The following is a 20,902-nucleotide window of genomic DNA, read 5'->3' on the forward strand; positions in this document are numbered from 1 at the left end:
GTCTTTATGTTCTGTCTCCCTTTCTGATATTTCCCACACATTTCTTCTCCCTTCCCTTATATTCCCTTTCACTATTATTTATATTCCCCAAATGAATGAGACCATATAATGTTTGTCCTTCTCCGATTGACTTACTTCACTCAGCATAATACCCTTCAGTTCCATCCACGTTGAAGCAAATGGTGGGTATTTGTCGTTTCTAATGGCTGAGGAATATTCCATTGTATACATAGACCACATCTGCTTTATCCACTCATCTTTCTATGGACACCGAGGCTCCTTCCACAGTATGGCTATTGTGGCCATTGCTGCTATAAACATCAGGGTGCAGGTGTCCCGGCGTTTCATTGCATCTGAATCTTTGGGGTAAATCCCCAGCAGTGCAATTGCTGGGTCGTAGGGCAGCTCTATTTTTAACTCTTTGAGGAACCTCCACACAGTTTTCCAGAGTGGCTGCACCAGTTCACATTCCCACCCACAGTGCAGGAGGGTTCCCTTTTCTCCGCATCCTCTCCAACATTTGTGGTTTCCTGCCTTGTTAATGTTCCCCATTCTCACTGGTGTGAGATGGTATCTCATTGTGGTTTTGATTTGTATTTCCCTGATGGCAAGTGATGCAGAGCATTTTCTCATGTGCTTGTTGGCCATGTCTATGTCTTCCTCTGTGAGATTTCTGTTCATGTCTTTTGCCCATTTCATGATTGGATTGTTTCTTTGCTGTTGAGTTTAATAAGTTCTTTATAGATCTTGGAAACTAGCCCTTTATCTGTTACGTCATTTGCAAATATCTTCTCCCATTCTGTAGGTTGTCTTTTAGTTTTGTTGACTGTATCCTTTGCTGTGCAAAAGCTTCTTATCTTGATGAAGTCCCAATAGTTCATTTTTGCTTTTGTTTCTTTCGCCTTCGTGGGTGTATCTTGCAAGAAGTTACTGTGGCCGAGTTCAAAAAGGGTGTTGCCTGTGTTCTCCTCTAGGATTTTGATGGACTCTTGTCTCATATTTAGATCTTTCGTCCATTTTGAGTTTATCTTTGTGTATGGTGAAAGAGAGTGGTCTAGTTTCATTCTTCTGCATGTGGATGTAATACAGGGGATTTTAAGAAGTGAATTGTGAATTGTGTGTTCTCTTCTAGGTATTTGCATTTTTTTAAAGTGCTTTTTGTTTTTGGATTATGTTCTTTTGATAACACCATTCTGGAATAGAACTACATTGGTCACAACTACTTAAATTTTTTACTTGTTTAGTAAGGATCCGTGAAAGGAAGAAGAAGAAAAAAGATACCTGGAAGAGAAGACAGTGAGAGTTAGAAGAAAAAGGAAGGAATTAAGGGACACATTAATGTCAGATTTTACAGAGGAGATCCATGAATGTAAACCATATACCTTGATTTCCATTTTGAAACCAATACAGTTGATCTGAATTATACATAATTTTTTTGGAAATTAGTGATATTTCCACTCAGATATAAGGGCCTGAGTTTTGGGAGAGTTGAAAGCATTAGGAGAAGCTCATTTGGCTTTGAGAAATTCCGCTGATCTTTTATTGTAAATGAAGTGAACACTGCATAGTAATTCTCATTAAAGAAAGGAAGCTTTAACATTAAAAAAAACCCTCTATTATTAATTTTCAAAATGAATTATTTTATAGTAGAGACCAAAACTCTTTTCCTCCAAAGAAATTTTCCTCTTAAAATTGAGTATTTTTATATAGAAGCATCATTTTGGGAATCAATAAAGTACATTTTTCTCAATGACATATTTAGACACATTGAGACATTGAGACTCAGGTTGTATATTAGGCTATACCCAAGGAACTTTAACATGTAACATTAAAAATATTCAAAGGGTAATAGAAAGAAAATGAATTTCAAGAATGAATTCATTTTTAGGAACATGTGTAACTACTACTGTTATGTAATACAATCTCGAATGAATAAATTGTGCATAAACAAGCTCGAAGCTTATCTTAAAAGTTTCTTGAGGCTAAATGTTCACATTTTAAAAAGTCAGGCTATTGATTATGGAATCATAGAATTTGAAAACAGAAAGGGACCTTTGAGATTTTCTTCAGCTCTCTCATTTTGTAGATGACTACAACATGCTATTTAGGTAGCAGCAAAACCAAAGTCTTCAATAATGGTTCTCCATTGAGATGACAACTTCTTTGACCTAACCATTCCTTCACCAAATCACTACAACAGACACATGCTGAAACACAGAAAGAACAAAAGCAAGCTCAGAGTTCTCTGGCATTGATAAGATTCCCTCATGCTGAGCTAACAAAACTTTGAACCAACAAGGCGGTTGCCTTTTTTTAATTGAGCTTGCCTCTATGTTATAAGGGTGGATGTAGAGATTGTAGGTAACTCCAATTGAATGGTTGTGGTGGCCAAAAAGAATTATTCTTATCTTTATGAAATACGATCCACATGGGCGTTACCAGATGGTACTAGAGGGACTGTTTTTAGTGGGACCATTGTTGTCCAGTCAACCAGGAATGGCAAGATCTACAGCAGAACAGGCTAGTGTACTTCCACTGACCCATTTTACATTTAGAGATGATAAGATACATGCTTGTCATGAAACAAACGAGTGAAGACAGTTCTATGAGCAAAGTGGCTGGGACGCCTGAGTGTCTCAGTGATTGAGCGTCTGCCTTTGGCTCAGGGCATGATTCTGGGGTCCGAGATTGAGTGCCGCATTGGGCTCCCTGCAAGGAGCCTGCTTCTCCCTCTGCCTATGTCTCTGCCTCTCTCTGTGTCTCTCATGAATAAATAAATAAAATTTAAAAACAAAAAACAAAATGGCCTTCAACTATCTGCTAAGGCATGATTTCCCCTCCCCAATCCCATCATTGAATACTGCAGTTCTTGGTTTCCATGCCTTTCTAGATGACTGGGAATAAATATCTTGAGGATAGGGATAGTTTTCTTCCTCTTGGTATATGAAACACGTGGAACATGGCAGATATTACATAACATTCTTGAATAGAATATGTTGCTGTTTTTGTTTTTTTGGTCTTGGCAGAGCCTTATCACCTACATCTGGTGAAAGAGACTTGAAGTGAGTCTTGAAACAATAATAGTAAGATAAACATTGAAAACATGCATTTAATGCTCTAAGCTTTGTAAAGGTATAAAGGCAAACATGTCAAGGACTCTTCTTTGGAGAGGCTCAATAAAACAAGGGAAGTTTATTAGTGTGTTAGGTGCCATAACAAACTACCACAGACTGGGTGGCTTAAACAGAATAATTTCTTTTCTCACAGTTCAGCAGGCTAGGAGTCCATCAAGGTGTTGGTGAGATTGGTTTCCTCTGAGGCCTCTCTCCTTGTCTTGCAGATGGTAGACATCTCCCTTGTCCTTCCGTGGCTTTTCTTCTGTGCATGCACATTGCTGGTGTCTCTTTGTGTGTCCAAACTTCCTCTTCATATAACACCACCATTCAGATTGGATTAGGGTCTACCCTGAAGACCTCATTTTAACTTAATCACCTTTTTAAAGGTCCTATCTTCAAATACAGTCAGATCCTAAGGAATTGGAGGTTAGGGCTTCAACATATGAATTTTGGGAGACACAATTTAGGCCACAATAGGAAGAAAACAAAAACAAATAGCTTTAATACTATTTAACTCTGATGAGAGGGATCTGGAGGAAGGAGACTCTTGCCAGGACGTCAGCAGGTGGAATAAAAGTATCACTGTAATTAGGACAGTCTCCTATTATTGGAGTCTAGAGTGATTTGGTGAGGGATGAGAAATCTTGTTAGTTAAATTGGTTAATCTTTTCTGACACACAATTGTCATCTAATTCAGATTTTCCTTAAGAGACTTCACCATCCTTTTGGCTTGACCACTTGTTTGAGAGAGTTAAATTATAATGGTGTTAGTTCAGGCAGAGTTTTCATCTTTAAATCCAATGAACCTAAATGGTGCTCATATGTGTACATACTTTTAGAAACAAATCTGGTAAACTGTGTTACAGATAAATGGCTTAGAACAGCAAGCTTTGCAGCAGAACTCTGAGAAGTTTGTGCCTTAAATGGTGTCTAGAATAATCAAGACATTTCTTGAAGTCATTCTACAAAAATCAATATAAATTTTTGAAAATCTTATTTGGGAAGCCATTGTCTAACTCGATGAGATGGCCTTGCATGAACTACACTCACTTACAGTCTTTAACGTACAGTGAAGTACTTTCTTAGCACCAATTTTGGAAGTAGACTGTCCTGGTTTGAGTCCCATTCTGCCTGGTTCTCTCCTCTGTTGCTTATTCTCAGGCTTATTGTCAGTCTCAGTTTTCTTTGTTGTCTATAAAATAGGGGTTCATGCTATACTTACCTTTGTGTTTTCTGGCAAGATACTTAACCATTGTATAACTCATTCGTCTGTGGAATAGAAATTGCAGTAATACCTACTTCATAAAAGTTCCTTTGAGGACTACATAAATGAGTGTATGTAAAGTACTTAAAATAGTATCTGGCATTCAGTAAGCATTCAGTAGGTATTAATCATCATTAGTATAGTACCAGGTTTGTTCTGCTTAATAAACATTTGTTACATGAATGAATGAGACTGATTATGAGTAGTAAGAAACGTGGCATTCTATAATTAGGCATACATCCAAAATTGTATGGTGAAGGACCACAGGTAGGGAACAATGGCTTATGCTAATGATGTGCTTGCAAAAACATGGAAGTAAGTTTCTGATGACTTCCTAGAATGTGTGCTGTGGTACACCTTTTCCCCCTTTCTTCCTTGCCATTAAAGTCTTGATTTTGTGCTGGTATTCATTTTGTACCCTCTTGACACAGGAAAATCCTTTTTTTTTTTTTTTGGAAAGATTTTATTTATTCATTCATGAGAGACACACAGAGAGAGGCAGAGACATAGGTAGAGGGAGAAGCAGCCTCACTGCGTGGAGCCTGAGGCGGGACTCAATCCCAGGATCCCGCGATCACCACTTGAGTCAAAGGCAGATGCTCAACCACTGAGCCACTCAGGTGCCCTGCACAGGAAAATCCTGATTAGTCTAAGTCAGTGATGGTAAACCCCTCCCAACCATCCCAACAGCCACACAAAGTCTGATTTGGGAAGGGGCATGAGACAGTTTTGGCCAATGGGAAATGAGGGGAAATCTGCAATGAGGGTTTCTGGAAAATATTTCCTTACTCATAAAGGACACACAGGACAAAGTACCCATTTTTTCTGCTGCCTATCGCCATGTCAAGGTGGAATGTTTGGAATTGTGGCAGCTATCTTATAAGCTGGCTATCAAAATGTAAACAATTTTTCTGCTAGATCAATGAGATTAAATCTATGGTAGAAACTTAAGTCTTGGTTTAAATGACGTTTTCTGTCTCATATGAAGTTGTGGTTATCTGGGTATTACATTCTAAGATTTTTATTTTTTTTTAATTTTTTTATTTTTTTACATTCTAAGATTTTTTAGACTCTTGATCCAGCGCATTCAAATATGTTGACAATTTTTAGAATTAAAAAAAAGTGTTGCTTTAAATCTCCTACTTTTGATTCTTGTTTTCACAAATATCCGCAATCAGTCCCTTATTTTTAAAGATAATAGCTTTATTGAGACATAATTTCCATATCATACAACTCATTAAATTAAACTGTTTAACTCAGTAGTTTTTCACATGTTCACAGGTAATGCATCAACCACCACAATCACTTTTAGAGTATTTTTGTCACCCAAAAAAGAAACCTTACAACCATTAGCAGTCATTTCTCATTTATACCCCAAACCCCAAACTTAGGGAACTACTGATTTACTTTCTGTCTCTATGGATTTACCTATTCTGGATATTCCATATAAGTGGAATCATACGTTATCTTTCATGCCTGGCTTTCTTTCACTTGGCATTGTTTTCTAGGTTCATCCATGTTGCAGCATATATCAGTACCCCCCATTTCTTTTTATTGCTGAGTAATAGTACATTGTATGGATATACCACATTTTATTTATCCATTTCATCAGTTGATGGACATTTGGATTGTTGATACTTTTTGGCTATTATGAATAATATTGCTATGAACATTTGTGTGCAAGGTTTTGTGTGGGCATGTTTTCAGTTCTCTTGGATATATACCTAGGAGTGGAATTGCTGGGTAACATGGTAACTCTACATTTAACCTTTTGAGTAACTGACAGACTGTTTCCCAAAGTAACTGTACTGTTTCACATTCCCATCAGCAGTTATGAAGGTACCAAATTCTCCACATCCTCATCTGTCTTTCTTTCTTTCTTTCTTTCTTTTTTTTTTTTGATGTATGTTCTACACCCAACATGGGGCTTGAACTCATGATCCAAGATTAAGAGTCACATGGTTCTACTGACTGAATCAGCCAGGCATCCCCTCTTTTTGATAATAATCATCCTACTGGGTGTGAAATGATAGTCATTACAGTTTTAATTTGCATTTCTCTGATATCTAATGATAATTGAACACCTTTCGTGTGCTTATTGGCCATTAATATATCTTTGGAGAGCTGTCTATTCAGATCTTTGGCCATTTTTAAAAAAGCAGTAAATTTTTAGAGCAGTTTATTGAGGTTTATAGAAAAAATGAGCAGAAAATAGAGTTATCATACTCCTTTACCGACCACTCTCCCCACACCCAGTTTCCCTCTGTTATTAACATCTTGCATTAGGGTAGTACATTTGTTATAAATGATGAGCCACTATTGATACATTATTATTAACTAAAGTCCATAGTTTACATTAGGTTTCACTCTTTGTGTTGTACTTTCTATGAGTTTTGACAAATTTATAATGACATGTATTCACCATTATGGTAACATATAGAGTACTAAAAATCCCACATCCCACTACTTATCCCTCCCATTAATCCTTCTCCCAAACCTCTGGCAACACTGATCTTTTTACTATTTCCATAGTTTTACCTTGTCCAAAATTTCAAACAGCTGGAATCATATTGTATGTAGCCTTTACAAATAGACTTTTTTCAGTTAGCAATATACATTTAAAGTTCTTCAATGTCTTTTCATGGCTTAATAACTCATTTCTTTTTATCACTTAATATTATTTCATTGTATGGATATACATTTTATCCATTCATCTATTAAAGGTCATTTTGGTTCTTCCAAGTTTTGGCCATTATAAGTAAAGTGTGAGGCACCTGGATGAGTCAGTCAGTTAAGTCTCTGACTTGATTTCAGCTCAGGTCTTGATCTCAGGATCATGAGTTCAAGCTCCACGTTGGATTCCATGCTGGGTGTGGAGTCTTCTTAAAATAAATAAATAATTAAAAAATAAATAAAGTGGCTATAAACATTCTTGTGCATGTTTTTGTGTGGACATATATTTCAACTTACTTAGATAAATACCAAGGGGTACAGTTGATGGATCATAGTAATATACTTAGTTTGGAAGAAACGACCAAGCTGTTTCCTAAAGTGGCTGTACCATTCTGCATTCCCACCAGTAATGAATGAGAATTCCTGTTTCTCCCTTTGCCTGTTTTAAAATTGGATTGTCTTTTTTCTATTGAGTTCTAAGAGTTCTTTATATATTTTAGGTATAGCCCCTCATCAGGTATATACTTTGCAAAGTTTCTTCTCATTCTGTGGTTTTTTAAAAAAATTTTTCTTTTGTTGTTTGAAGCATAAACATTTGTAATTTTGATGAAGTCCAATCTATCTCTTTTTTCCTTTGTTGCTTGTTCTTTTAGAACCTTGAGTAAAAAAGGCTTTGTCTAACATGAGGTCAGGATTTGCTTCTGTATTTTCTTCTAAGAGTTTTTAGTTTTGCCTTTTACATTTAGATCTTTGATCCATTTAAAATTAATTTTTATATAAGGCGTAAGTTTGGGATCCAGCTTTATTCTTTTGTATGGGGATATCCGGTTGTCCCAGCACTATTTATTGTAAAGACTTTTCTTTCCACCATTAAATTGCATTGGCATTCTTGTTGAAATCAGTTGACCATAAATGTGAAGGCTTACTTTTGGACTATCAATTCTGTTTCATTGATCTGCATTCTCATGCCAGTACCATACTGTCTTAATTACTGTAGCCATGTAGGAAACTTTGAAATTGTTATGTGGGTTCTCCAACTCTGTTCTTCTTTTTCAAGATTTTTTGGCTGTTCAGGGTCCTTTGTATTTCCATGTGAATTATAGGACCAGTTTGTTAGTTTCTGCAAAGGACCAGCTAGGATTTTTGCCAGAATTGCATTGAGTCTGTAGATCAATTTGAGGAGCATTGCCATCTTAACAATAAGTCTTATGATGTATGAACATGGGATGTCTTTACATTTATTTAGATCTTTAATATTTTTGAACAGTATTTTGTAGTTTTAAGAGTATAAATCTTATCTTTTAAAATTGCATAAATATTTTTTACTTTTACTTGCATAAATATTTTACTCTTCTTCATGCTATTGAAAATGGAATTGTTTTAATTTCAATTTGGGCTGTTTATTGCTAGCATAGAGAAATATAATGGATTTTTGTATCCTGAAATCTTATGAATTGTTTTATTATCTCCAATGGTTTTCAGTAGATTAATCAAGATTTTTCTGTATGTGAGATCATTATCATCTGCAAATAGAGATAGGTTTACTTTTTCCTTTCCAATCTGGATTATTCTTATTTCATTTTCTTGGATACTTGCCCTGGCTAGAAATTCCAGGGAAATGTTAAAGAAAAGTGGCTAAAGTAGACATCCTTCTCTTGCTCCTTATCATAGGGAAAAAGTATTCTGTCTTTCACCATTAAATATGATGTTAGCTGTGGGTTTTTCATGGGTGTCCTTTATTAGGAGTGCCTTAAAAGAGAAGAGACAGCAAGGAAGCAATGGAAAAATAGATGTTGGTTGGTCTGACATTGCAGGTCTTTTGTCCTGCCTTTTGGGCAAAGCCCTAAGGAGAGAGGATGACTATTTGACGCATCCAAGAAGAAAGCCTGACTATGGTTCCATATAGGTAGAACTAGGATTTGAAAAAGAAATGCAGTTAAGTTGTAGAAAAACCAAATTATATTTATTCCTCATTAGATTGGAAACTGACTCTAATCACTGTACTATTATTAATCATGAAAGTAATTTTTAAATAGATATTTTTCTCTCACAATTAGTAGTAGGTATAAATAATAATAATTACAAGTAATGTATTCTTTTTGGATGCCAGTTCTGTTCAATATGAATCAATCCAGTGAATAAAATTAGAGAATAAAATGTTAAAATGCTAAAATATTTTTTTGGAATTAGCATTGATTTTTTAGGGACTCTCCTGTGGATATAACAGGGTATCTTTAATTGATTTGGAATCAGAGAATAATACATTTATAGAAAAGACGATTTCATTTTACACAGAAATCAATGACATTTTAGCATTTAAAGACTGTTGGAAACCTGACTGAAGATTTGAATCTTGACACAATCCCTTTTACACATTCAAAGGAAATATTTATGCATCTGTATAAAAATAAAAATTATACTTTCTTATTTTGTAGGATTGTTGTGTAATCAGAAGCAGGGTTTCATACAAAATGTGGACATACATTATGATTTTCCTAGCAAGATAATTACTACACTGCATTTAAATTAAAGGAAAAACCCATCTAAGTTCTAGAATTTGGCACTGGAATTCAAAACAAAAAATACTTAAAATATTCTTTCCCCTACTTTTTCATTTACTTAGTCATTTTAAGAAGAATACATTATTGTATCCAGTTGAGTGCTTATTTCATTTCTCCTTTTTTGAAAATTTAGAAGAGCACTGATATTTTTGCTATGTCTCTACCACATCCTAACTCATTATCATTCTGTCCTCTGACTTCAAACCCAACCACCACACTGAAATTGCCCTCTTGGATATGGCCAATGACTTCTTGTCTCTGAACCCAATAACTCACCTATGTCTACTGCTGATCCTTTCTTCCATTCTTCCTTACTTTCTGTGGCATAATGTCAAACTGCTTTTTCTACTTCTCAAACTATTCCTATTTCTTTTGCCGGCTCCATTTCTTCTTATTTGTCCCCTAGGTGTAGACATATTTCATGATTGTATTCCTGGCTCTCTTTTCTTGCCTATAAATGCTCATGATTTCGCTTGATGTCTTTCTGTATGTGTTCCCTGTAGTTAGTAGTTGTTAGCATGATCAGATACTCATTCCCTCTCAGTTTCCACGGACCCATTAGGGTAGCAGGAGAGATAGATCTGGCTTGCAAAACCTTAGCAAACTTTATCATTTTCATAATGAATCTTGGCTTTATAGAGGCCAACGATCAGATTCAAAGGAATTAACTTTGACAATCATTTATATTTCCTACCTTAATAATCTACAATCCCCATGAGGAACTCTCTATAGTATCTCTAGCATTTAGCAAAGTGCCTGGCACATAATAGGTACTAAAAGAATAAATAGAGAGTAGAACATCTTCAACATCAACACATTTTCAGCCACTTCTCAGTTCTGCCTCCCTTATACCACAATACTTTTCATGCCACAATGAGTAGGGCAGTGGGGGTGGGAAGAACCTCACTGTAGATGAAGATGTTTGTCCTGAGAGTTTTCTTGGGCTCTCAAGGGATATTATAACATATAGCACCCACCCATGAGTCCTGGAAAAGTTCCTTGATGGCTGCAGATACCTTAGAGATGAAGCTATTATTATTTTAATTTTCATCAAATATCCATAAGTCATAACAATACCATCTAATTGTGGCTTAGTTCCAAAAGAACTACATATTATTGTAAAAAAAAGAAAAGGAAAGTAGGGAGGGTCTATAAGGAGCCTAGAAGAAAGGGAGTCATTTGGTATCATGTTTCTGGGAAGACAATTGATAAATCACCAGGCAGAAGCATTACTGTCTCTTGGCAAAAGTCTCTCTGTGGCTTAATGAATGCATGAGGCTAGCACAGTCATTGACAGTATTCAGCTTGTTCTTCTAGTTCTGATTCTGTGATAAGAAGGAGTCAGATATTCTGCTTATGTTACATAGATTTGTCTACAGGTATTAACTAAGCAAAGTGAGCTTTACCATTGAGTTGGTAGTTTATGTTTTTTATTTTAAAATTAAAATTTTGGCTTTACATCAGTGTGTAGTTTTAGCATGGGTTAGTTGTCCCAAATTCAGTTATCTCCCGATACACTGACAAAATAGAATTTCTTGGACCTAAAAACTGGAGGTTATACTGGGGAATGTAGTGGCTACATCAAGGAGATGTCACCCTATGATCAACAGAAAGTGGACTCCTTCAACAAAAAGGCTCTCCTGTCTCTCATTCTGAAATCTCTATTTCATATCTCTTGAGTTGGAGTCATCTGGACACCTTCATCTGGATATCTCAGGTCCATCTTAGACTGATTTTTTAAAAAATATTTTATTTATTTATTCATGAGAGACACACAGGGAGAGGCAGAGACACAGGCAGAGGGAGAAACAGGCTCCTCACAGGGAGCCCCATGTGGGACTTGATCCCGGGACCCTGGGATCACAACCTCAGCCGAAGGCAGATGCTCAACCAGTGAGCCACCCAGGCGTCCCCTCAGACTGATTTCTAAATGCAAATTAATCACCTCAAACTCCTAGTCCCACCTTTCTGCTTTGGACTTCTTCATAGGACAGCTAGCCTTTGTAGCATTTACTTGTTTTACCCACTGGTTGTCTTCCTCCACCAGAATATAAGCTCCATAAGAGGAGGAGTTTTTGTGTTTTGTTCACTGCTGTATTCCCACTACCTATAAAAGTGTCAGGCATGAGGTGAATATTCAGTGGATATTTGTTGAATGAACCTTTATGCCAAATTTGCTCCTTTCCTGAACTAAGGCCCTTACTAGTGTTCAGAGCTCTATGATTTTCTACTGTATTCAGACTCAAATCCTTGTAGTCATTTTTGACTCTTCCCTATTATCTTCTTACAATATCCATTTAGTAAACAAGTTCTTTCCATGTTGTTTCCAAATATCTTTTAGGTTAATGTTATACTTTCTATTCTCCTTGCCACCATTATAAGTTAGATACTTGAAAACTCTAACTGGGACTATGATATAGAAATTTACTAAGGCTTATGTTCTCCAGGTTTTTGTTACTGTAATTAATCTTACATATCATTGCCAGATCAATCTTACTTGGAGCTCAGCTCTCATTATGTCATTTCCTTGCTTGAGGTTCGGCACTGTTTAAATACATCCTCAGCCTGGTATTTGGAACTGCCACAATATGACCCCAATCTGTCACTTCAGTTTTATCTCCCACTTTCCTTTATAGATTCCTTATGGTACAGACAAACTGGGCTACTTGTTCTTTGGATACTCTTTGAACTTTTCTTTCTATATACTTTTCTCATGCTGCCTATTTCAGGGATGTTCATTACCAGCTGTTTCCTGTGGTATTTACTTTTGTAAAGCTAAAAAATATCCATATTCTACAATCTTTTCTAAAAAAAAGATTTGTTTATTTGAGAGAGAGAGAGAGAGAGAGAGAACAGGGGGAGGGGCATAGTGAAGGAGAGACAGAGAGAGAGAGAGAATCATCAAGCATACTCCCCAGTGAGCATGGAACCCAATTCAGGGCTCCATCCCAGGATGTCAAGAGCCCAAAATCAAGAGTCAGATGCTTAACTGACTGAGCTACCCAGGCATCCCTACAATCTTTTGATTCCTTAGTTTTAACAACTGACTTATTGTGGTAGATGAGGATTTAGCTCTTTTACACTATCACACTTCACCTCTGTGCCAAGTATCTCCTGTTTGTCCCTCTGGTTCCACTAACCATCTGCTCACTCTCTCCCAGGAGTCTCACTTGTATCGACCACATATATGGCTTCCATACTCTTGGCTTCTTGTTGGGTTTGGTCGATGAGGAGCAGATAGGAAGTTTGAGGGAGGGAAGAAAAAGAGGTTAGGTTATTACCCAACTCCCTTCCAGTATCCCTCAAACAAAGGTCATTGTTTTTTTTCAAAGTAGCCTCCTCCTTACAACATTCTTCCTTTGGGTTTTGATAACTGCTCCCTCCTTCCTCCTTTAGGACTAGGGAGTCTAATCTTGTGATTCTTTTACATTCTGCACGCAACTGTGTGAATAATCCCTTTAGATATCTTTCTGGTTTATCCTAATTTGAGTGTACCTTTTGCTTCCTGTTAGGATCTGACTGATGATAGGTATGCTCTCCCTTCCATCCTCCCAATTTGGTTAAATAAACATTTTTGGTTAAGTGAAAATTTATTGTTTATAATATTGTGACATTACAAACATTAGTATTCCCTAAATATATTTTCTTTCTGGCATAGCCTACCCCCGCCCCCAATTGGTTATTATCTCATTTGCTTAGTTTTCTTTTTCTTTTTTTTTTTTTTTTAAGATTTTATTTATTCATGAGAGACAAAGAGAGGGAGAGAGGTAGAGACACAGGCAGAGGGAGAAGCAGGCTCCATGCAGGGAGCCTGACGTGGGACTCGATCCTGGGTCTCCAGGATCCCACCCTGGGCTGAAGGCGACACTAAACTGCTGAGCCACCCGGGCTGCCCATTTGCTTAGTTTTCTATGTAATTCTAATTCTTACCAGGAAAACATTGAATAAATACATCAGACATTCTATAAATTCTATTTATTCCTGGAAACTTCCCCCCCTGGGCCTTACCATCTTTCTGTTCAATCATGTTTATTTTTTTTTTTTTTAATTTTTTTTAACTTTTATTTATTTATGATAGTCACAGAGAGAGAGAGAGAGGCAGAGACACAGGCAGAGGGAGAAGCAGGCTCCATGCACCGGGAGCCCGACGCGGGATTCGATCCCGGGTCTCCAGGATCGTGCCCCGGGCCAAAGGCAGGCGCCAAACCGCTGCGCCACCCAGGGATCCCTGTTCAATCATGTTTAGAATTGTCTGGACCAGTTATCATTATCTTCAAAATCCTATGAATTTTTCTTTCTTGGTTTACCCTTCTGCTTTTCTGAAGCACATGCTCTAGTAGTTTCCTAAGAAATGACACATGGGAGATAACTTTAAGAGGCTTTGAATACCTAAAGAAGTCTTTGATAATTTGATTGGGTATACAATTCTTGGTTAAAAATGACTTTTCTCTCAGAATTTAGAAGGCATTGCTATATTATTTTCTAATTTGTGTTTTTGTTGAGAAGTGCAGGATCATTCTAATTTCCTAATTTTGAATGTGGCGTTAAGAAGTGTTTAGGGGATGTATCTTTATGTTGGTCTTTTGATGTTTTAACTGTGCTTAGCTTTTGATATACTGTTTCACTCTGAATATCTGTGTCCTTCAGTCTTGACACTTTACTCTCATTATTATAGAAGACATTCTTAGCTGCCTGGTCAATAAGCATTCTCCCCATATTCCTTATTAACAGAGTTCTGATTTTATTTAGGCAGCAATGTGCCCATGATTGCCAAAGCCAGTCATGGCAATCCTATTCTTATTTGCCAGATACACTACTTGTTTCTCCAGCTTACCTTGTAACTGTGTGATGCTTTTCTGGTCAATGAAATAAAAGAGGTCTGCTGGAGGGAGGGAGAGCTTCAGTGAATGGTTTTATTTTCTGATATGAGTCAGATGTGTGGGAAAAGCTCATTTGGGCAACCCGGGTAGCTCAGCTGTTTAGCACCGCCTTCAGCCCAGGGCCTGATCCTGGAGACCCAGGATTGAGTCCCACATCGGGCTCCCTGCATGGAGCCTGCTTCTCCCTCTACCTATGTCTCTGCCTCTCTCTCTCTCTGTCTGCCATGAATAAATAAATAAAATCTTAAAAAAAAAAAGCTCATTGTATTATCTGTTTTTCCAGCTGTGGATGTGATTATGAAAGGGCATGCTGTCACTTTAAAATTGTAATAATCATCTTTTTTATTGAAAGGTGACAAACCTAAGGACAAGATACCATAATACTGAGAAATAGGAGAGTTAATTGAATCAAAGCACCAAACCTAGGACAGCTTACCTCCAGACTTCATGTTATATGAGATAAATACTTTTATTACTTTAGCCACTTTTCATTTGGTTGTTAGTTTTAGCCAAATGACTTCCAACTAACACATACTTCACTGTTAAGTTTTCCCTGTACAGCTTCTTTATTCTCTTTTTGGGATTCCTATTAGTTGGAGGTCCTGAATTATTATTTTTTAACCCCTTTTTCCACCTCTCTTTTTTCAGTGTTTTTATTTTCCAGGAAACTTCCCCAATTTTAACCATTCTACTGAATTAAGCTTTCAGCCATTCTACTGAATTGTTAATACCAGCTATTGGATTAATTTCCAAGACCTCTCCTCTGATAGTTTTTGAGAAATGTATTTTGTCCTGTTTTCATGGATAGAAACTTCTCTTGTAAACATGGGGCTGTTAATTATTCTTTGAAAAGTTTTCCTCTGCTACCTACATTGTCTCTACTTCTTCTGAGTTACTGTTTTCTGTTTGCTGTCTTTTGAGTTGAAGTCTTTCCTCAATTGTAGGATGATACTAGGTTGTCTTTTTATACTTGCAAAAGATCCTAAAAAGTTGATTGGAAGCTTTATGTGTGTGGGTGGACTTCCTTGTAGGGTGATTGGGCAGCCAGTAAGCTTTAAGTTTTTTTTTAAAAGATAGCCTAAAATAAAAGTATCTGTAGATATCTTCTTTTAGGATTTTAATTTGTCCAAAGAGGACCATCAAAAAGGTATGCATATTGGCTAGCATTGTAGGAGAGGTGGTGGTGCCAGTGAAACTGATTATGGGCTCTACAATTCACTACCTAGATTTTCACTTAATCCTTTTCAATGATTTGCTGGTAATTATTAGCAGTAGCTCTTTGAAAGAAAAAACCCCTGATTGGTAGCACTTGCCAATATTTGAAGTGTAAATATTCTCATTATGTCCAATTTCAAGCTACTAACATGATATCACTAAGAGTTGGGAAGATATGCACAGTAGCTCAGCATTATATAGTATTTCTAACATACAGATAGAATAGATATCAATAACTTCAAGAGCATAGGTAATAGTAAAGTGTAGTAAAAATAATTAGGAAGTTATGATCTTTAAGTATCTACTCTGTTCAATACAATTTATTTAGTTGTGAGCTTTTATAACTTAATTTTAAAAAATGGCTGTGTTTAATAACTGCCTTGTAAAATTACTGAATATTTAATAATCAGTTCTTGTGAGCTGGTACAAACTAGCTCTGGAGCATCACTGCTGTTTCCAGTCCTAGGCCCAATTTACTGTGTCTGTTTTTTCTGACTCTCTATTATTAATTTTCTCTTGAAAGACTTGTTCTGGTATCCTACAAAGGGGTGGTGGAGGATAAAGAATGATGGCCGAACTGCATAGATTATGAGTAAATAAACCAAGGATCTTCAGCTTGTTGTACAGGCTTTCAACAAATCCTAATATTTTCAGTGCCATACATAACTGTTCCCTTTTATGATACGTGGTGCCACAAAGTCCTAAGCTCTCTTTGGCTCTGCCAGCAAAATAAACTTCTCTGCTAGTGTGTAAGAGCAGATGCTCTGCTCTGCTGGGTCAGTTGCTGCTGTTCCATCTGCTTCCTATCTCTAAGAGGTTGTTGAGATAACTTGTTATTATCTTCTCTCCCATTTTCTTTGTTCTTGTGGGCTTACAACTTTTTTAATTCCTATTTTTTTGGTAGGAGCAGATAAATAAGTGTGTTCAAATAATTTTTTTTAATTGGAAGGGAGCACAATAAATATTACATTTAAAATTTGTTGAATTGGGACACCTGGGTGGTTGAGTGTCTGCTTTTGGCTCAGTGCATGATCCCAGGGTCCTGGGATTGAGTTCTGCATGCTTTCTTTGTCTATGTCTCTGCCTCTCTCTGTGTGTCTCTCATGAATAAATAAATAAAATCTTTAAAAAAATAATAAAATAAAATTTATTGAATTGACTTAAGATTCCTGGATGCCTGCAGTAGCAACTAAACTTTGTCAGTTAATAGGACTTCACTAACCAATGATTTATTTAATGTATTATTTTTTTTAGGCTATAAGATATCCACTTTGATTTTTCTTCTATGTTCTTTTTTTAAAATAAATTTAAAATTTTAGAATAGTTTTAGATTTATGGAAAAGTTGCAAAGATTGTACAGAGTGTTTTCATATACTCCATACCCACTTTTTCTTATTACAAATATCTTAACCTTTGTACACTACATTTTTCACAATTAGTGAACCAATATTGATGCATTATTTTTTTATTTTTATTTTAAATTTTACAATTTTTCCTTCTTTTCTACTATTATTTTTTAAAAAGATTTTATTTATTTATTCATGAAAGACACAGAGAGAGAGAGAGGCAGAGACACAGGCAGAGGAAGAAGCAGGCTCCATGCAGGGAGCCCGACGTGGGACTCAATCCCGGGACTCCAGGATCACGCCCTGGGCTGAAAGCAGGCGCTAAACTGCTGAGCCACCTAGGGATTCCCACATTATTATTTTTAAAAACTATTTATTTTAGAGAGATAGAGGGAGAGAGTACAGGCGTGAGTGGAGAGAGGGGCAGAGGAAGAAGGGAGAGAGGGAGAGAAGCAGACTGCCCACTGAATGCAGAGCCCAAAGTGGGGCTCAGTACCACCACCCTGAGATCATGACTGGGCCGAAAGCAAGAGTCAGATGCTTGACTGAATGAGCCACCCAGGCACCTCATATTGATACATTATTTTTTTAAAAAGATTTTATTTATTTATTTATTTATTTATTTATTTATTTATTTATTTATTTATGATTTTATTTATTTATTCATGAGAGACAGAGACAGAGAGAAAGAGAGGCAGAGACACAGGCAGAGGAGAAGCAGGCTCCATACAGGGAGCCTGACATGGGACTCGATCCCGGGTCTTCAGGATCACACCCCAGGACGAAGGCAGGTGCCAAACCACTGAGCCACTCAGGGATCCCAGCAATGTTATTCATTTATTCATGAGAGAAACAGAGTGAGAGGCAGAGGCATAGGCAGAGGGAGAAGCAGGCTACCTGGAGGGAGCCTGATGTGGGCCTTGATCCCAGGATTCCAGGATCATGAACTGAGTCAAAGGCAGAGACACTCAATCACTGAGCCACTCAGGTGCCCTGATATATATTTTTTAAGTCCATACTTTATTCAGGATTACAAAATTATTACCTAATATCCTCTTTCTATTCCAGGATCCTATCCAGGATATGACATTATATTTAATCATTATGTTTCCTTAGGCTCCTCTTGGCTATGACAGTTTTTTACACTTTCCTTGTTTTTTTTCATGACTTCAGAAATTTTAAGGAGTACTAATTAGCTGTTTTACAGAATGCCCCTCAACTGTGATTTCTGTGATGTTTTTCTCACAACTGGACTGAAATGATAGTTTTTGAGAGGAATACCATGGAGATAAAGTGCCATTTTCATCACATCATATCAAGAGTATTGCAATTTTGCAATATAATTCTGATGCTTACTACCTGGAGTTAGCACAGACTCTGGATTAAGGGTATAGTCCCAAGCAAGAATGGCTCACCTAATTAGGAAAGAGCTATACTTACATTTACAGCCTTATTATAAAGATACAAAACACAGAGCTCTTTTCATAGTGTCCTTGTAGGAAGAAAGTCACTATGTGCACTTAAGGTATGGGGAGTTATACTCAATTTCTTTGAGAGGGAATTATCTATTATTTAAATTGTTCGGAGTTTTTGATAAGGGAGATTTGTCTCTTTCCCCACATTTATTTATTCATGATTTACATCACTATGGCTTTATGCCTATTTTATACTTTCAATTATAATCTAATAGTTCTTTATTTATTTTACTGATCAAGTTTTTCCAGCTTTGGCCATGGGACCACTTTCAGTTGGATCCTGCGTCCCTTTGACATACCACTATCACTGTTATTTTTCGTTTTTTGTTTTCTTTCAAAAAGGAGTTCCTTACTTTCTGGCACTATAATATGCTCCAAACTCATCTTGTATATTTTCTGCATCAGTCCTAGCATCAGCCATTTCTCCAAGGACTAGTGGTTTCTTTTTATTGGAGAATAGTGTTACCTAAATTCTTTGAAACCATTTTCTTTTCTCCTGAGTCTTTGTTTTAAATTTATTTTTGGAAATGATATTACCAGTCAGTGCTCATTCCCGTTTCAATTTCAGTGAGATTACCAAGATCTGGAAACTCTAAATCAGAGCCTGCCTATTCTCTTGCATAGGAGATAAAAACAGAACTTTAAGTAAAAATTGCAGTTGTAAGGACCCTGAGTGTTTCCTTTCTGATAACATTCAGCATCCCTGAGGGATGGAATTATCTCATATGAGATAGAGAAGTATTCAGGGAACTGTAGGATGAAGCTGTGGAAAAGAGCAAGAGAAAACATGATTTTGACTTCATGATTTTTTGTCTCAATTTGTATTTTGGAGATATAACACTGGAATTCTATCTCTCAAAAGCCTGGGATATCTTTTTTCTCACCATCATTTTATTATGAAAAATGAAGACATATAGCAAGGTTGAAAGAATTTGAGTGAAATAATTTTACATTGCAATATACTCACCCTACCTAGATTTTTACTTTTAAATTATACTCTCCTTGCTCTACCACGTATCTGTCCATCTAATCATCCCTTTTAAAATCCATTTTATTTTTTGATGCAATTAAAGTAAATTGCAGACATCATTACTTCTCCCTTAATATTTCAGCATACATATCAATAACTAAAGTTCAATATAGTTGTTAAAATGAAAATGTACTTATTAAAATGTGTAAATTTTATGTGTATATTTGCTGAGTTTTGACACATATGAGTAACCCAAACCACTATGACAATGTAGAACATTACCATCACTCCAAAACGTTCCCTCATGCTCCTTTCCAAATAATCCTTGCCCTTACCTCCTCCAGAGGCAATGACTGTTCTAATTTTTTGTCTAACATAGATTAGTTTTGCCTGTTCTAGAATTTCATATAAATGAAATCATACAGTAATAAATTATTAGATAATAATGTTTTTTAGATTTATCCACATCATTGCACATTTGTTCCTTTTCCAGCCTTTTATTTATAAATATACAAAAATTTAAAAATTTATTCTTCTATTGAGGTATATCTGGGCCATTTCCAATTTGGAGTTATTATGAATCGAGTTGTTATGAGTATTTGCATTCAAGTCTTTGTGGGACATGTTTTCATTTCTCTTGGTACATGCCCAGAAGTAGAATTGCTGGTCATAGGGTAGGTACATATTTATGTCTTCTAATGCCAGACTATTTTTCCAAGTGGTTATACCATTTTATTTTATTTTACTTGTTTTATTTATTTTATTTTATTTTTTTATTTATTTTATTTTATTTTATTTTATTATTTTATTTTATTTTATTTTATTTATTTTATTTTATTTTATTGGTGTTCAGCTTACCAACATACAGAATAACACCCAGTGCTCATCCCGTCAAGTGCCCCCCTCAGTGCCCATCACCCATTCACCCCCACCCCCTGCCCTCCTCCCCTTCCACCACCCCTAGTTCTTTTCCCAGAGTTAGGAGTCTTTATGTTCTGTCTCCCTTTCTGATATTTCCCACACATTTCTCCTCCCATCCTTTATATTCCCTTTCACTATTATTTATATTCCCCAAATGAATGAGAACATATAATGTTTGTCCTTCTCCGATTGACTTACTTCACTCAGCATAATACCCTCCAGTTCCATCCATGTTGAAGAAAATGGTGGGTATTTGTCGTTTCTAATGGATGAGGAATATTCCATTGTATACATAGACCACATCTTCTCTATCCATTCATCTTTCGATGGACACTGAGGCTCCTTCCACAGTTTGGCTATTGTGGACATTGCTGCTATAAACATCAGGGTGCAGGTGTCCCGGCGTTTCATTGCATCTGTATCTTTGGGGTAAATCCCCAGCAGTGCAATTGCTGGGTCGTAGGGCAGGTCTATTTTTAAC

General features: G+C 36.4%; 1 long non-coding RNA gene across 1 annotated transcript in view; it reads right to left on the reverse strand.

Moving 5' to 3' along the window:
- Positions 1 to 4,990: 4,990 nt before the first annotated feature.
- Positions 4,991 to 20,902, reverse strand: part of LOC140639790 (uncharacterized) — a 34,146-nt gene continuing 18,234 nt past the window's right edge. Inside the window, exon 5 of the long non-coding RNA XR_012036425.1 lies at positions 4,991 to 5,005. This is a non-coding gene — a long non-coding RNA (uncharacterized lncRNA). The remainder of the gene's footprint in view (positions 5,006 to 20,902) is intronic.

Source organism: Canis lupus, chromosome 9, assembly GCF_048164855.1.
Source record: "Canis lupus baileyi chromosome 9, mCanLup2.hap1, whole genome shotgun sequence".
Classification (NCBI taxonomy): Eukaryota; Metazoa; Chordata; class Mammalia; order Carnivora; family Canidae; genus Canis; species Canis lupus.